Source organism: Pleurodeles waltl, chromosome 6 (genome assembly GCF_031143425.1).
Source record: "Pleurodeles waltl isolate 20211129_DDA chromosome 6, aPleWal1.hap1.20221129, whole genome shotgun sequence".
In the NCBI taxonomy this organism is placed as follows: Eukaryota; Metazoa; Chordata; class Amphibia; order Caudata; family Salamandridae; genus Pleurodeles; species Pleurodeles waltl.
This window is the reverse complement of record NC_090445.1, coordinates 385,494,867-385,507,950: the sequence shown is the minus strand read 5'-3', so window position 1 is coordinate 385,507,950 and position 13,084 is coordinate 385,494,867. Positions and strand designations below refer to the sequence as shown.

General features: G+C 40.1%; 5 non-coding genes across 5 annotated transcripts; all 5 read left to right on the top strand.

Annotated features, from left to right (window-relative positions):
• Positions 1-1,195: 1,195 nt before the first annotated feature.
• Positions 1,196-1,290, top strand: TRNAI-UAU (transfer RNA isoleucine (anticodon UAU)). Its single transcript has 2 exons — positions 1,196-1,233; positions 1,255-1,290. It is a non-coding gene; the product is annotated as a tRNA-Ile (tRNA).
• A 2,308-nt stretch (positions 1,291-3,598) lies between these two features.
• Positions 3,599-3,693, top strand: TRNAI-UAU (transfer RNA isoleucine (anticodon UAU)). Its single transcript has 2 exons — positions 3,599-3,636; positions 3,658-3,693. It is a non-coding gene; the product is annotated as a tRNA-Ile (tRNA).
• Positions 3,694-6,001: 2,308 nt separating this feature from the next.
• TRNAI-UAU (transfer RNA isoleucine (anticodon UAU)) lies at positions 6,002-6,096 on the top strand. The gene is made up of 2 exons: positions 6,002-6,039; positions 6,061-6,096. It is a non-coding gene; the product is annotated as a tRNA-Ile (tRNA).
• A 2,308-nt stretch (positions 6,097-8,404) lies between these two features.
• TRNAI-UAU (transfer RNA isoleucine (anticodon UAU)) lies at positions 8,405-8,499 on the top strand. Its single transcript has 2 exons — positions 8,405-8,442; positions 8,464-8,499. It is a non-coding gene; the product is annotated as a tRNA-Ile (tRNA).
• Positions 8,500-10,808: 2,309 nt separating this feature from the next.
• Positions 10,809-10,903, top strand: TRNAI-UAU (transfer RNA isoleucine (anticodon UAU)). Its single transcript has 2 exons — positions 10,809-10,846; positions 10,868-10,903. It is a non-coding gene; the product is annotated as a tRNA-Ile (tRNA).
• The last annotated feature ends 2,181 nt before the right edge of the window (positions 10,904-13,084 follow it).

Sequence of the window (13,084 nt, the reverse complement as noted above, 5' to 3'; positions counted from 1 at the left end):
AGGTGAAATAACTTGAAAAGAGTTAAGATTTAAAAGATAAACAGAAGACCCTGATGAGGATTGAACTCGTGTCCCCTGGTTCCAAAAAATTAGTGCTTTGCCACTGAGCTACAAAGCCAGACGGTTTCCGATCTCAGAGTGCCATATGTAGTCTTAAGGCAGAATGTGGCCAGCTGTGACTTTCAGAGTATGAGTGGAAGCCTATGTACTTATGAATGTCAACATATAGGCACAAATTAAACTACATTCTTAAGGCACTTTTCTTGGAAGGTGGCAAAACTCTATATTCTTAGGAGAATATTAAAGTACTCACATTACTCAGGATATGGATATCAGTAGTTAGTATCTCTGCAATCTGAGACATTTACAGGAAACTGCTCATCAGAAGGGATATGTCAGTGCAGGGCAGACATAAATAAATGGCTCTTCAAACAGCTGACACTTTAGTAGTAAGAGCTGCTTTCTATTCCTTCCAGATATCCAAACTAAGTAGAAGGCCATGCTTGAAGGAAAGACATTCTTCTGGGCTCTCCATGAAAGACTAACTTTCTAATAAACACAACACCCTCTATTTTATTTAATGTATTTGCTACAATGGATTAGCCAGATGGGATCATCTAACGATTTCTGGATGTGTCTCGAAAGAGAGCGTAATTATACTGGGAGCAGTGCTGACCTTCAAAAACCAACATGATCGGACTTTGACGATGGTGGGATTTGTATCCACACATGCAGAGCACACTGTATGGGCAGTCCGCCACCTTAACCACTCACCCACTTCATCCACCCTGTAACATGATTTAAAGCATTTGTACACACGAGGTACTCTGTTGACACTAGTCTGTAGCTAAAATGAAAACAGTTGAAGTAAGATATCCAACTACCCACCTTCCCCCAACTTGGGTCCAACATATCATTTTCTGGCTAAATTCCTCCTTTGTGCTTATGAGACATAACAATTAGATTCCCCTAGACTTTGTCGGAACTGACGAGATATAATTGAATGTGGTTTTCAAAAGACTGAATTTTATGTAACAGGACAATTATAGAATCTTTTCCGGTTCCACTGTAATTGTAGTAATCAGGGTAACATGTTTGCATGTGAGCTGATCTTACATACGGTATGTTGATGACGATCCTGTCGTCTATTCAGTCACCTCTAGGTCACGCAGTTGGACTCATGGTGTATGTGTGAGCTCCAGTGGCGCAATCGATTAGCGCGCGGTACTTATACAGCAATACTTGCACTGAGCCATGCCGAGGTTGTGAGTTCGAGCCTCACCTCGAGCAACTGCATTATCTTTTTTAAATCATTACACTGAAAGGAAAAATTAAACTCAGATTAAAGATGGCGCTTGCTAAAGATTATTCACTTCTATTCAGAATCTTCCTGTCTGACTCCTCCGGGTCCCTAGGATCACATCGCCTTCGGGACGATTCGTTTCACTGCATTATGATGTGCTGACTTGTGAACTATGCATTCACATCAGTGTATTCAAAAAGAAATTTGCTAAATAACAAGAATAATAAAAACAGTATAGTCGCATGAATAGCCATAAATTGAAGAGCTGCAAAAAATGTTGATCAACCAAATTGAATAAAATATTGCTCATATAAATGGCAAAAGGATAGCATCATCACACAAAGGCCTTAGCCAAATATGCTATTCCTCTAAAGTAGATTGTACCTCTTGTGTGCTGTGATTGTTCCTCCAATACAAAATTCATTTTTAATTTGTCTGCAATTTTGAAAAATAATGCCTGCTAGAAGTCAACTTTTTAAAATGATTTCATTCATGACACGTATTTCTCTAACCTGTGATTGTGGTCCATGCTCAATTTCTCTTTTCCTCATCCCCATCCTGATTCTACTTCTTGAGACACCAGGTTCACTTCTTTATCCACCCCAACCAATCAAGGTCACCAAATCTATCAAACAAGTCTGCCTGCATTCACTTTCACTTTAAGTACAAGATAAGTTGTATCATTTGAACAGAGAGCATGAGAAAAGGAAGTTTATGGTGAGTGGTGGCTGGGGTTTTGAGGATTCACCTCATTTTCCTGAGAGCCGAGGTATCTGGGAGCTATAGTGTTTTGAGAGGAAATAAATTAAAATCTCCAAGGTGCCACTGCTCGAGCCCTATAACGCTCGTTATGTGGAAGCAGATTGAGCAGAAAGAGAGGTCAGATACTCGCTCAACCTTTCCAAGGGACGGTAAACATTGAGTTATTATCTGGTTTTGCCTAGCAGGGTGAGAACAGCGTTTGTCAGGCGTTTGTCAGGCAATGGAAGGGGAGACGAATGAGTCGTAGTTCTCTGGTATTATTCAAGTCTTCTTGCTAAGATAAAAGCAGAAAAGGGAACGTTGACAATAAGCAAGCTTAAAACGAGGTGTGATTCCTAGGTGAAATAACTTGAAAAGAGTTAAGATTTAAAAGATAAACAGAAGATCCTGATGAGGATTGAACTCGTGTCCCCTGGTTCCAAAAAATCCGTGCTTTGCCACCGAGCTACAAAGCCGGAGGTTTTCCATATCTCAGAGTGCCATATGTAGTCTTAAGGCAGAATGCGGCCAGCTGTGACTTTCAGAGTATGAGTGTAAACCTATGTACTTATGAATGTCAACATATAGGCACACATTAAACTACATTCTTAAGGCACTTTTCGTGGAAGGTGGCAAAACTCTATATTCTTAGGAGAATATTAAAGTACTCACATTACTCAGGATATGGATATCAGTAGTTAGTATCTCTGCAATCTGAGACATTTACAGGAAACTACTCATCAGAAGGGATATGTCAGTGCAGGGCAGACATAAATAAATGGCTCTTCAAACAGCTGACACTTTAGTAGTAAGAGCTGCTTTCTATTCCTTCCAGATATCCAAACTAAGTAGAAGGCCATGCTTGAAGGAAAGACATTCTTCTGGGCTCTCCATGAAAGACTAACTTTCTAATAAACACAACACCCTCTATTTTATTTAATGTATTTGCTACAATGGATTAGCCAGATGGGATCATCTAACGATTTCTGGATGTGTCTCGAAAGAGAGCGTAATTATACTGGGAGCAGTGCTGACCTTCAAAAACCAACATGATCGGACTTTGACGATGGTGGGATTTGTATCCACACATGCAGAGCACACTGTATGGGCAGTCCGCCACCTTAACCACTCACCCACTTCATCCACCCTGGAACAGGATTTAAAGCATTTGTACACACGAGGTACTCTGTTGACACTAGTCTGTAGCTAAAATGAAAACAGTTGAAGTAAGATATCCAACTACCCACCTTCCCCCAACTTGGGTCCAACATATCATTTTCTGGCTAAATTCCTACTTTGTGCTTATGAGACATAACAATTAGATTCCCCTAGACTTTGTCGGAACTGACGAGATATTATTGAATGTGGTTTTCAAAAGACTGAATTTTATGTTACAGGACAATTATAGAATCTTTTCCGGTTCCACTGTAATTGTAGTAATCAGGGTAACATGTTTGCATGTGAGCTGATCTTGCATACGGTATGTTGATGACGATCCTGTCGTCTACTAAGTCACCTCTAGGTGGCGCAGTTGGACTCATGGTGTATGTGTGAGCTCCAGTGGCGCAATCGATTAGCGCGCGGTACTTATACAGCAATACTTGCACTGAGCCATGCCGAGGTTGTGAGTTCGAGCCTCACCTCGAGCAACTGCATTATCTTTTTTAAATCATTACACTGAAAGGAAAAATTAAACTCAGATTAAAGATGGCGCTTGCTAAAGATTATTCACTTCTATTCAGAATCTTCCTGTCTGACTCCTCCGGGTCCCTAGGATCACATCGCCTTCGGGACGATTCGTTTCACTGCATTATGATGTGCTGACTTGTGAACTATGCATTCACATCAGTGTATTCAAAAAGAAATTTGCTAAATAACAAGAATAATAAAAACAGTATAGTCGCATGAATAGCCATAAATTGAAGAGCTGCAAAAAATGTTGATCAACCAAATTGAATAAAATATTACTCATATAAATGGCAAAAGGATAGCATCATCACACAAAGGCCTTAGCCAAATATGCTATTCCTCTAAAGTAGATTGTACCTCTTGTGTGCTGTGATTGTTCCTCCAATACAAAATTCATTTTTAATTTGTCTGCAATTTTGAAAAATAATGCCTGCTAGAAGTCAACTTTTTAAAATGATTTCATTCATGACACGTATTTCTCTAACCTGTGATTGTGGTCCATGCTCAATTTCTCTTTTCCTCATCCCCATCCTGATTCTACTTCTTGAGACACCAGGTTCACTTCTTTATCCACCCCAACCAATCAAGGTCACCAAATCTATCAAACAAGTCTGCCTGCATTCACTTTCACTTTAAGTACAAGATAAGTTGTATCATTTGAACAGAGAGCATGAGAAAAGGAAGTTTATGGTGAGTGGTGGCTGGGGTTTTGAGGATTCACCTCATTTTCCTGAGAGCCGAGGTATCTGGGAGCTATAGTGTTTTGAGAGGAAAGAAATTAAAATCTCCAAGGTGCCACTGCTCGAGCCCTATAACGCTCGTTATGTGGAAGCAGATTGAGCAGAAAGAGAGGTCAGATACTCGCTCAACCTTTCCAAGGGACGGTAAACATTGAGTTATTATCTGGTTTTGCCTAGCAGGGTGAGAACAGCGTTTGTCAGGCGTTTGTCAGGCAATGGAAGGGGAGACGAATGAGTCGTAGTTCTCTGGTATTATTCAAGTCTTCTTGCTAAGATAAAAGCAGAAAAGGGAACGTTGACAATAAGCAAGCTTAAAACGAGGTGTGATTCCTAGGTGAAATAACTTGAAAAGAGTTAAGATTTAAAAGATAAACAGAAGATCCTGATGAGGATTGAACTCGTGTCCCCTGGTTCCAAAAAATCCGTGCTTTGCCACCGAGCTACAAAGCCGGAGGTTTTCCATATCTCAGAGTGCCATATGTAGTCTTAAGGCAGAATGCGGCCAGCTGTGACTTTCAGAGTATGAGTGTAAACCTATGTACTTATGAATGTCAACATATAGGCACACATTAAACTACATTCTTAAGGCACTTTTCGTGGAAGGTGGCAAAACTCTATATTCTTAGGAGAATATTAAAGTACTCACATTACTCAGGATATGGATATCAGTAGTTAGTATCTCTGCAATCTGAGACATTTACAGGAAACTACTCATCAGAAGGGATATGTCAGTGCAGGGCAGACATAAATAAATGGCTCTTCAAACAGCTGACACTTTAGTAGTAAGAGCTGCTTTCTATTCCTTCCAGATATCCAAACTAAGTAGAAGGCCATGCTTGAAGGAAAGACATTCTTCTGGGCTCTCCATGAAAGACTAACTTTCTAATAAACACAACACCCTCTATTTTATTTAATGTATTTGCTACAATGGATTAGCCAGATGGGATCATCTAACGATTTCTGGATGTGTCTCGAAAGAGAGCGTAATTATACTGGGAGCAGTGCTGACCTTCAAAAACCAACATGATCGGACTTTGACGATGGTGGGATTTGTATCCACACATGCAGAGCACACTGTATGGGCAGTCCGCCACCTTAACCACTCACCCACTTCATCCACCCTGGAACAGGATTTAAAGCATTTGTACACACGAGGTACTCTGTTGACACTAGTCTGTAGCTAAAATGAAAACAGTTGAAGTAAGATATCCAACTACCCACCTTCCCCCAACTTGGGTCCAACATATCATTTTCTGGCTAAATTCCTACTTTGTGCTTATGAGACATAACAATTAGATTCCCCTAGACTTTGTCGGAACTGACGAGATATTATTGAATGTGGTTTTCAAAAGACTGAATTTTATGTTACAGGACAATTATAGAATCTTTTCCGGTTCCACTGTAATTGTAGTAATCAGGGTAACATGTTTGCATGTGAGCTGATCTTGCATACGGTATGTTGATGACGATCCTGTCGTCTACTAAGTCACCTCTAGGTGGCGCAGTTGGACTCATGGTGTATGTGTGAGCTCCAGTGGCGCAATCGATTAGCGCGCGGTACTTATACAGCAATACTTGCACTGAGCCATGCCGAGGTTGTGAGTTCGAGCCTCACCTCGAGCAACTGCATTATCTTTTTTAAATCATTACACTGAAAGGAAAAATTAAACTCAGATTAAAGATGGCGCTTGCTAAAGATTATTCACTTCTATTCAGAATCTTCCTGTCTGACTCCTCCGGGTCCCTAGGATCACATCGCCTTCGGGACGATTCGTTTCACTGCATTATGATGTGCTGACTTGTGAACTATGCATTCACATCAGTGTATTCAAAAAGAAATTTGCTAAATAACAAGAATAATAAAAACAGTATAGTCGCATGAATAGCCATAAATTGAAGAGCTGCAAAAAATGTTGATCAACCAAATTGAATAAAATATAACTCATATAAATGGCAAAAGGAATAATCATCACACAAAGGCCTTAGCCAAATATGCTATTCCTCTAAAGTAGATTGTACCTCTTGTGTGCTGTGATTGTTCCTCCAATACAAAATTCATTTTTAATTTGTCTGCAATTTTGAAAAATAATGCCTGCTAGAAGTCAACTTTTTAAAATGATTTCATTCATGACACGTATTTCTCTAACCTGTGATTGTGGTCCATGCTCAATTTCTCTTTTCCTCATCCCCATCCTGATTCTACTTCTTGAGACACCAGGTTCACTTCTTTATCCACCCCAACCAATCAAGGTCACCAAATCTATCAAACAAGTCTGCCTGCATTCACTTTCACTTTAAGTACAAGATAAGTTGTATCATTTGAACAGAGAGCATGAGAAAAGGAAGTTTATGGTGAGTGGTGGCTGGGGTTTTGAGGATTCACCTCATTTTCCTGAGAGCCGAGGTATCTGGGAGCTATAGTGTTTTGAGAGGAAAGAAATTAAAATCTCCAAGGTGCCACTGCTCGAGCCCTATAACGCTCGTTATGTGGAAGCAGATTGAGCAGAAAGAGAGGTCAGATACTCGCTCAACCTTTCCAAGGGACGGTAAACATTGAGTTATTATCTGGTTTTGCCTAGCAGGGTGAGAACAGCGTTTGTCAGGCGTTTGTCAGGCAATCGGAAGGGGAGACGAATGAGTCGTAGTTCTCTGGTATTATTCAAGTCTTCTTGCTAAGATAAAAGTAGAAAAGGGAACGTTGACAATAAGCAAGCTTAAAACGAGGTGTGATTCCTAGGTGAAATAACTTGAAAAGAGTTAAGATTTAAAAGATAAACAGAAGATCCTGATGAGGATTGAACTCGTGTCCCCAGGTTCCAAAAAATCCGTGCTTTGCCACTGAGCTACAAAGCCGGAGGTTTTCCATATCTCAGAGTGCCATATGTAGTCTTAAGGCAGAATGTGGCCAGCTGTGAGTTTCAGAGTATGAGTGGAAACCTATGTACTTATGAATGTCAACATATAGGCACACATTAAACTACATTCTTAAGGCACTTTTCGTGGAAGGTGGCAAAACTCTATATTCTTAGGAGAATATTAAAGTACTCACATTACTCAGGATATGGATATCAGTAGTTAGTATCTCTGCAATCTGAGACATTTACAGGAAACTGCTCATCAGAAGGGATATGTCAGTGCAGGGCAGACATAAATAAATGGCTCTTCAAACAGCTGACACTTTAGTAGTAAGAGCTGCTTTCTATTCCTTCCAGATATCCAAACTAAGTTGAAGGCCATGCTTGAAGGAAAGACATTCTTCTGGGCTCTCCATGAAAGACTAACTTTCTAATAAACACAACACCCTCTATTTTATTTAATGTATTTGCTACAATGGATTAGCCAGATGGGATCATCTAACGATTTTTGGATGTGTCTCGAAAGAGAGCGTGATTATACTGGGAGCAGTGCTGACCTTCAAAAACCAACATGATCGGACTTTGACGATGGTGGGATTTGTATCCACACATGCAGAGCACACTGTATGGGCAGTCCGCCACCTTAACCACTCACCCACTTCATCCACCCTGTAACAGGATTTAAAGCATTTGTACACATGAGGTACTCTGTTGACACTAGTCTGTAGCTAAAATGAAAACAGTTGAAGTAAGATATCCAACTACCCACCTTCCCCCAACTTGGGTCCAACATATCATTTTCTGGCTAAATTCCTCCTTTGTGCTTATGAGACATAACAATTAGATTCCCCTAGACTTTGTCGGAACTGACGAGATATAATTGAATGTGGTTTTCAAAAGACTGAATTTTATGTTACAGGACAATTATAGAATCTTTTCCGGTTCCACTGTAATTGTAGTAATCAGGGTAACATATTTGCATGTGAGCTGATCTTGCATACGGTATGTTGATGACGATCCTGTCGTCTACTAAGTCACCTCTAGGTGGCGCAGTTGGACTCATGGTGTATGTGTGAGCTCCAGTGGCGCAATCGGTTAGCGCGCGGTACTTATACAGCAGTACTTGCACTGAGCCATGCCGAGGTTGTGAGTTTGAGCCTCACCTGGAGCAACTGCATTATCTTTTTTAAATCATTTCAATGAAAGGAAAAATTAAACTCAGATTAAAGATGGCGCTTGCTAAAGATTATTTACTTCTATTCAGAATCTTCCTGTCTAACTCCTCCGGGTCCCTAGGATCACATCGCCTTCGGGACGATTCGTTTCACTGCATTATGATGTGCTGACTTGTGAACTATGCATTCACATCAGTGTATTCAAAAAGAAATTTGCTAAATAACAAGAATAATAAAAACAGTATAGTCGCATGAATAGCCATAAATTGAAGAGCTGCAAAAAATGTTGATCAACCAAATTGAATAAAATATAACTCATATAAATGGCAAAAGGATAGCATCATCACACAAAGGCCTTAGCCAAATATGCTATTCCTCTAAAGTAGATTGTACCTCTTGTGTGCTGTGATTGTTCCTCCAATACAAAATTCATTTTTAATTTGTCTGCAATTTTGAAAAATAATGCCTGCTAGAAGTCAACTTTTTAAAATGATTTCATTCATGACACGTATTTCTCTAACCTGTGATTGTGGTCCATGCTCAATTTCTCTTTTCCTCATCCCCATCCTGATTCTACTTCTTGAGACACCAGGTTCACTTCTTTATCCACCCCAACCAATCAAGGTCACCAAATCTATCAAACAAGTCTGCCTGCATTCACTTTCACTTTAAGTACAAGATAAGTTGTATCATTTGAACAGAGAGCATGAGAAAAGGAAGTTTATGGTGAGTGGTGGCTGGGGTTTTGAGGATTCACCTCATTTTCCTGAGAGCCGAGGTATCTGGGAGCTATAGTGTTTTGAGAGGAAAGAAATTAAAATCTCCAAGGTGCCACTGCTCGAGCCCTATAACGCTCGTTATGTGGAAGCAGATTGAGCAGAAAGAGAGGTCAGATACTCGCTCAACCTTTCCAAGGGACGGTAAACATTGAGTTATTATCTGGTTTTGCCTAGCAGGGTGAGAACAGCGTTTGTCAGGCGTTTGTCAGGCAATCGGAAGGGGAGACGAATGAGTCGTAGTTCTCTGGTATTATTCAAGTCTTCTTGCTAAGATAAAAGTAGAAAAGGGAACGTTGACAATAAGCAAGCTTAAAACGAGGTGTGATTCCTAGGTGAAATAACTTGAAAAGAGTTAAGATTTAAAAGATAAACAGAAGATCCTGATGAGGATTGAACTCGTGTCCCCAGGTTCCAAAAAATCCGTGCTTTGCCACTGAGCTACAAAGCCGGAGGATTTCCATATCTCAGAGTGCCATATGTAGTCTTAAGGCAGAATGTGGCCAGCTGTGAGTTTCAGAGTATGAGTGGAAACCTATGTACTTATGAATGTCAACATATAGGCACACATTAAACTACATTCTTAAGGCACTTTTCGTGGAAGGTGGCAAAACTCTATATTCTTAGGAGAATATTAAAGAACTCACATTACTCAGGATATGGATATCAGTAGTTAGTATCTCTGCAATCTGAGACATTTACAGGAAACTACTCATCAGAAGGGATATGTCAGTGCAGGGCAGACATAAATAAATGGCTCTTCAAACAGCTGACACTTTAGTAGTAAGAGCTGCTTTCTATTCCTTCCAGATATCCAAACTAAGTTGAAGGCCATGCTTGAAGGAAAGACATTCTTCTGGGCTCTCCATGAAAGACTAACTTTCTAATAAACACAACACCCTCTATTTTATTTAATGTATTTGCTACAATGGATTAGCCAGATGGGATCATCTAACGATTTTTGGATGTGTCTCGAAAGAGAGCGTGATTATACTGGGAGCAGTGCTGACCTTCAAAAACCAACATGATCGGACTTTGACGATGGTGGGATTTGTATCCACACATGCAGAGCACACTGTATGGGCAGTCCGCCACCTTAACCACTCACCCACTTCATCCACCCTGTAACAGGATTTAAAGCATTTGTACACATGAGGTACTCTGTTGACACTAGTCTGTAGCTAAAATGAAAACAGTTGAAGTAAGATATCCAACTACCCACCTTCCCCCAACTTGGGTCCAACATATCATTTTCTGGCTAAATTCCTCCTTTGTGCTTATGAGACATAACAATTAGATTCCCCTAGACTTTGTCGGAACTGACAAGATATAATTGAATGTGGTTTTCAAAAGACTGAATTTTATGTTACAGGACAATTATAGAATCTTTTCCGGTTCCACTGTAATTGTAGTAATCAGGGTAACATGTTTGCATGTGAGCTGATCTTGCATACGGTATGTTGATGACGATCCTGTCGTCTACTAAGTCACCTCTAGGTGGCGCAGTTGGACTCATGGTGTATGTGTGAGCTCCAGTGGCGCAATCGGTTAGCGCGCGGTACTTATACAGCAGTACTTGCACTGAGCCATGCCGAGGTTGTGAGTTCGAGCCTCACCTGGAGCAACTGCATTAACTTTTTTAAATCATTTCAATGAAAGGAAAAATTAAACTCAGATTAAAGATGGCGCTTGCTAAAGATTATTTACTTCTATTCAGAATCTTCCTGTCTAACTCCTCCGGGTCCCTAGGATCACATCACCTTCGGGACGATTCGTTTCACTGCATTATGATGTGCTGACTTGTGAACTATGCATTCACATCAGTGTATTCAAAAAGAAATTTGCTAAATAACAAGAATAATAAAAACAGTATAGTCGCATGAATAGCCATAAATTGAAGTGCTGCAAAAAATGTTGATCAACCAAATTGAATAAAATATAACTCATATAAATGGCAAAAGGATAGCATCATCACACAAAGGCCTTAGCCAAATATGCTATTCCTCTAAAGTAGATTGTACCTCTTGTGTGCTGTGATTGTTCCTCCAATACAAAATTCATTTTTAATTTGTCTGCAATTTTGAAAAATAATGCCTGCTAGAAGTCAACTTTTTAAAATGATTTCATTCATGACACGTATTTCTCTAACCTGTGATTGTGGTCCCTGCTCAATTTCTCTTTTCCTCATCCCCATCCTGATTCTACTTCTTGAGACACCAGGTTCACTTCTTTATCCATCCCAACCAATCAAGGTCACCAAATCTATCAAACAAGTCTGCCTGCATTCACTTTCACTTTAAGTACAAGATAAGTTGTATCATTTGAACAGAGAGCATGAGAAAAGGAAGTTTATGGTGAGTGGTGGCTGGGGTTTTGAGGATTCACCTCATTTTCCTGAGAGCCGAGGTATCTGGGAGCTATAGTGTTTTGAGAGGAAAGAAATTAAAATCTCCAAGGTGCCACTGCTCGAGCCCTATAACGCTCGTTATGTGGAAGCAGATTGAGCAGAAAGAGAGGTCAGATACTCGCTCAACCTTTCCAAGGGACGGTAAACATTGAGTTATTATCTGGTTTTGCCTTGCAGGGTGAGAACAGCGTTTGTCAGGCAATCGGAAGGGGAGACGAATGAGTCGTAGTTCTCTGGTATTATTCAAGTCTTCTTGTTAAGATAAAAGCAGAAAAGGGAACGTTGACAATAAGCAAGCTTAAAACGAGGTGTGATTCCTAGGTGAAATAACTTGAAAAGAGTTAAGATTTAAAAGATAAACAGAAGACCCTGATGAGGATTGAACTCGTGTCCCCTGGTTCCAAAAAATTAGTGCTTTGCCACTGAGCTACAAAGCCACACGGTTTCCGATCTCAGAGTGCCATATGTAGTCTTAAGGCAGAATGTGGCCAGCTGTGACTTTCAGAGTATGAGTGGAAGCCTATGTACTTATGAATGTCAACATATAGGCACAAATTAAACTACATTCTTAAGGCACTTTTCTTGGAAGGTGGCAAAACTCTATATTCTTAGGAGAATATTAAAGTACTCACATTACTCAGGATATGGATATCAGTAGTTAGTATCTCTGCAATCTGAGACATTTACAGGAAACTGCTCATCAGAAGGGATATGTCAGTGCAGGGCAGACATAAATAAATGGCTCTTCAAACAGCTGACACTTTAGTAGTAAGAGCTGCTTTCTATTCCTTCCAGATATCCAAACTAAGTAGAAGGCCATGCTTGAAGGAAAGACATTCTTCTGGGCTCTCCATGAAAGACTAACTTTCTAATAAACACAACACCCTCTATTTTATTTAATGTATTTGCTACAATGGATTAGCCAGATGGGATCATCTAACGATTTCTGGATGTGTCTCGAAAGAGAGCGTAATTATACTGGGAGCAGTGCTGACCTTCAAAAACCAACATGATCGGACTTTGACGATGGTGGGATTTGTATCCACACATGCAGAGCACACTGTATGGGCAGTCCGCCACCTTAACCACTCACCCACTTCATCCACCCTGGAACAGGATTTAAAGCATTTGTACACACGAGGTACTCTGTTGACACTAGTCTGTAGCTAAAATGAAAACAGTTGAAGTAAGATATCCAACTACCCACCTTCCCCCAACTTGGGTCCAACATATCATTTTCTGGCTAAATTCCTCCTTTGTGCTTATGAGACATAACAATTAGATTCCCCTAGACTTTGTCGGAACTGACGAGATATAATTGAATGTGGTTTTCAAAAGACTGAATTTTATGTAACAGGACAATTATAGAATCTTTTCCGGTTCCACTGTAATTGTAGT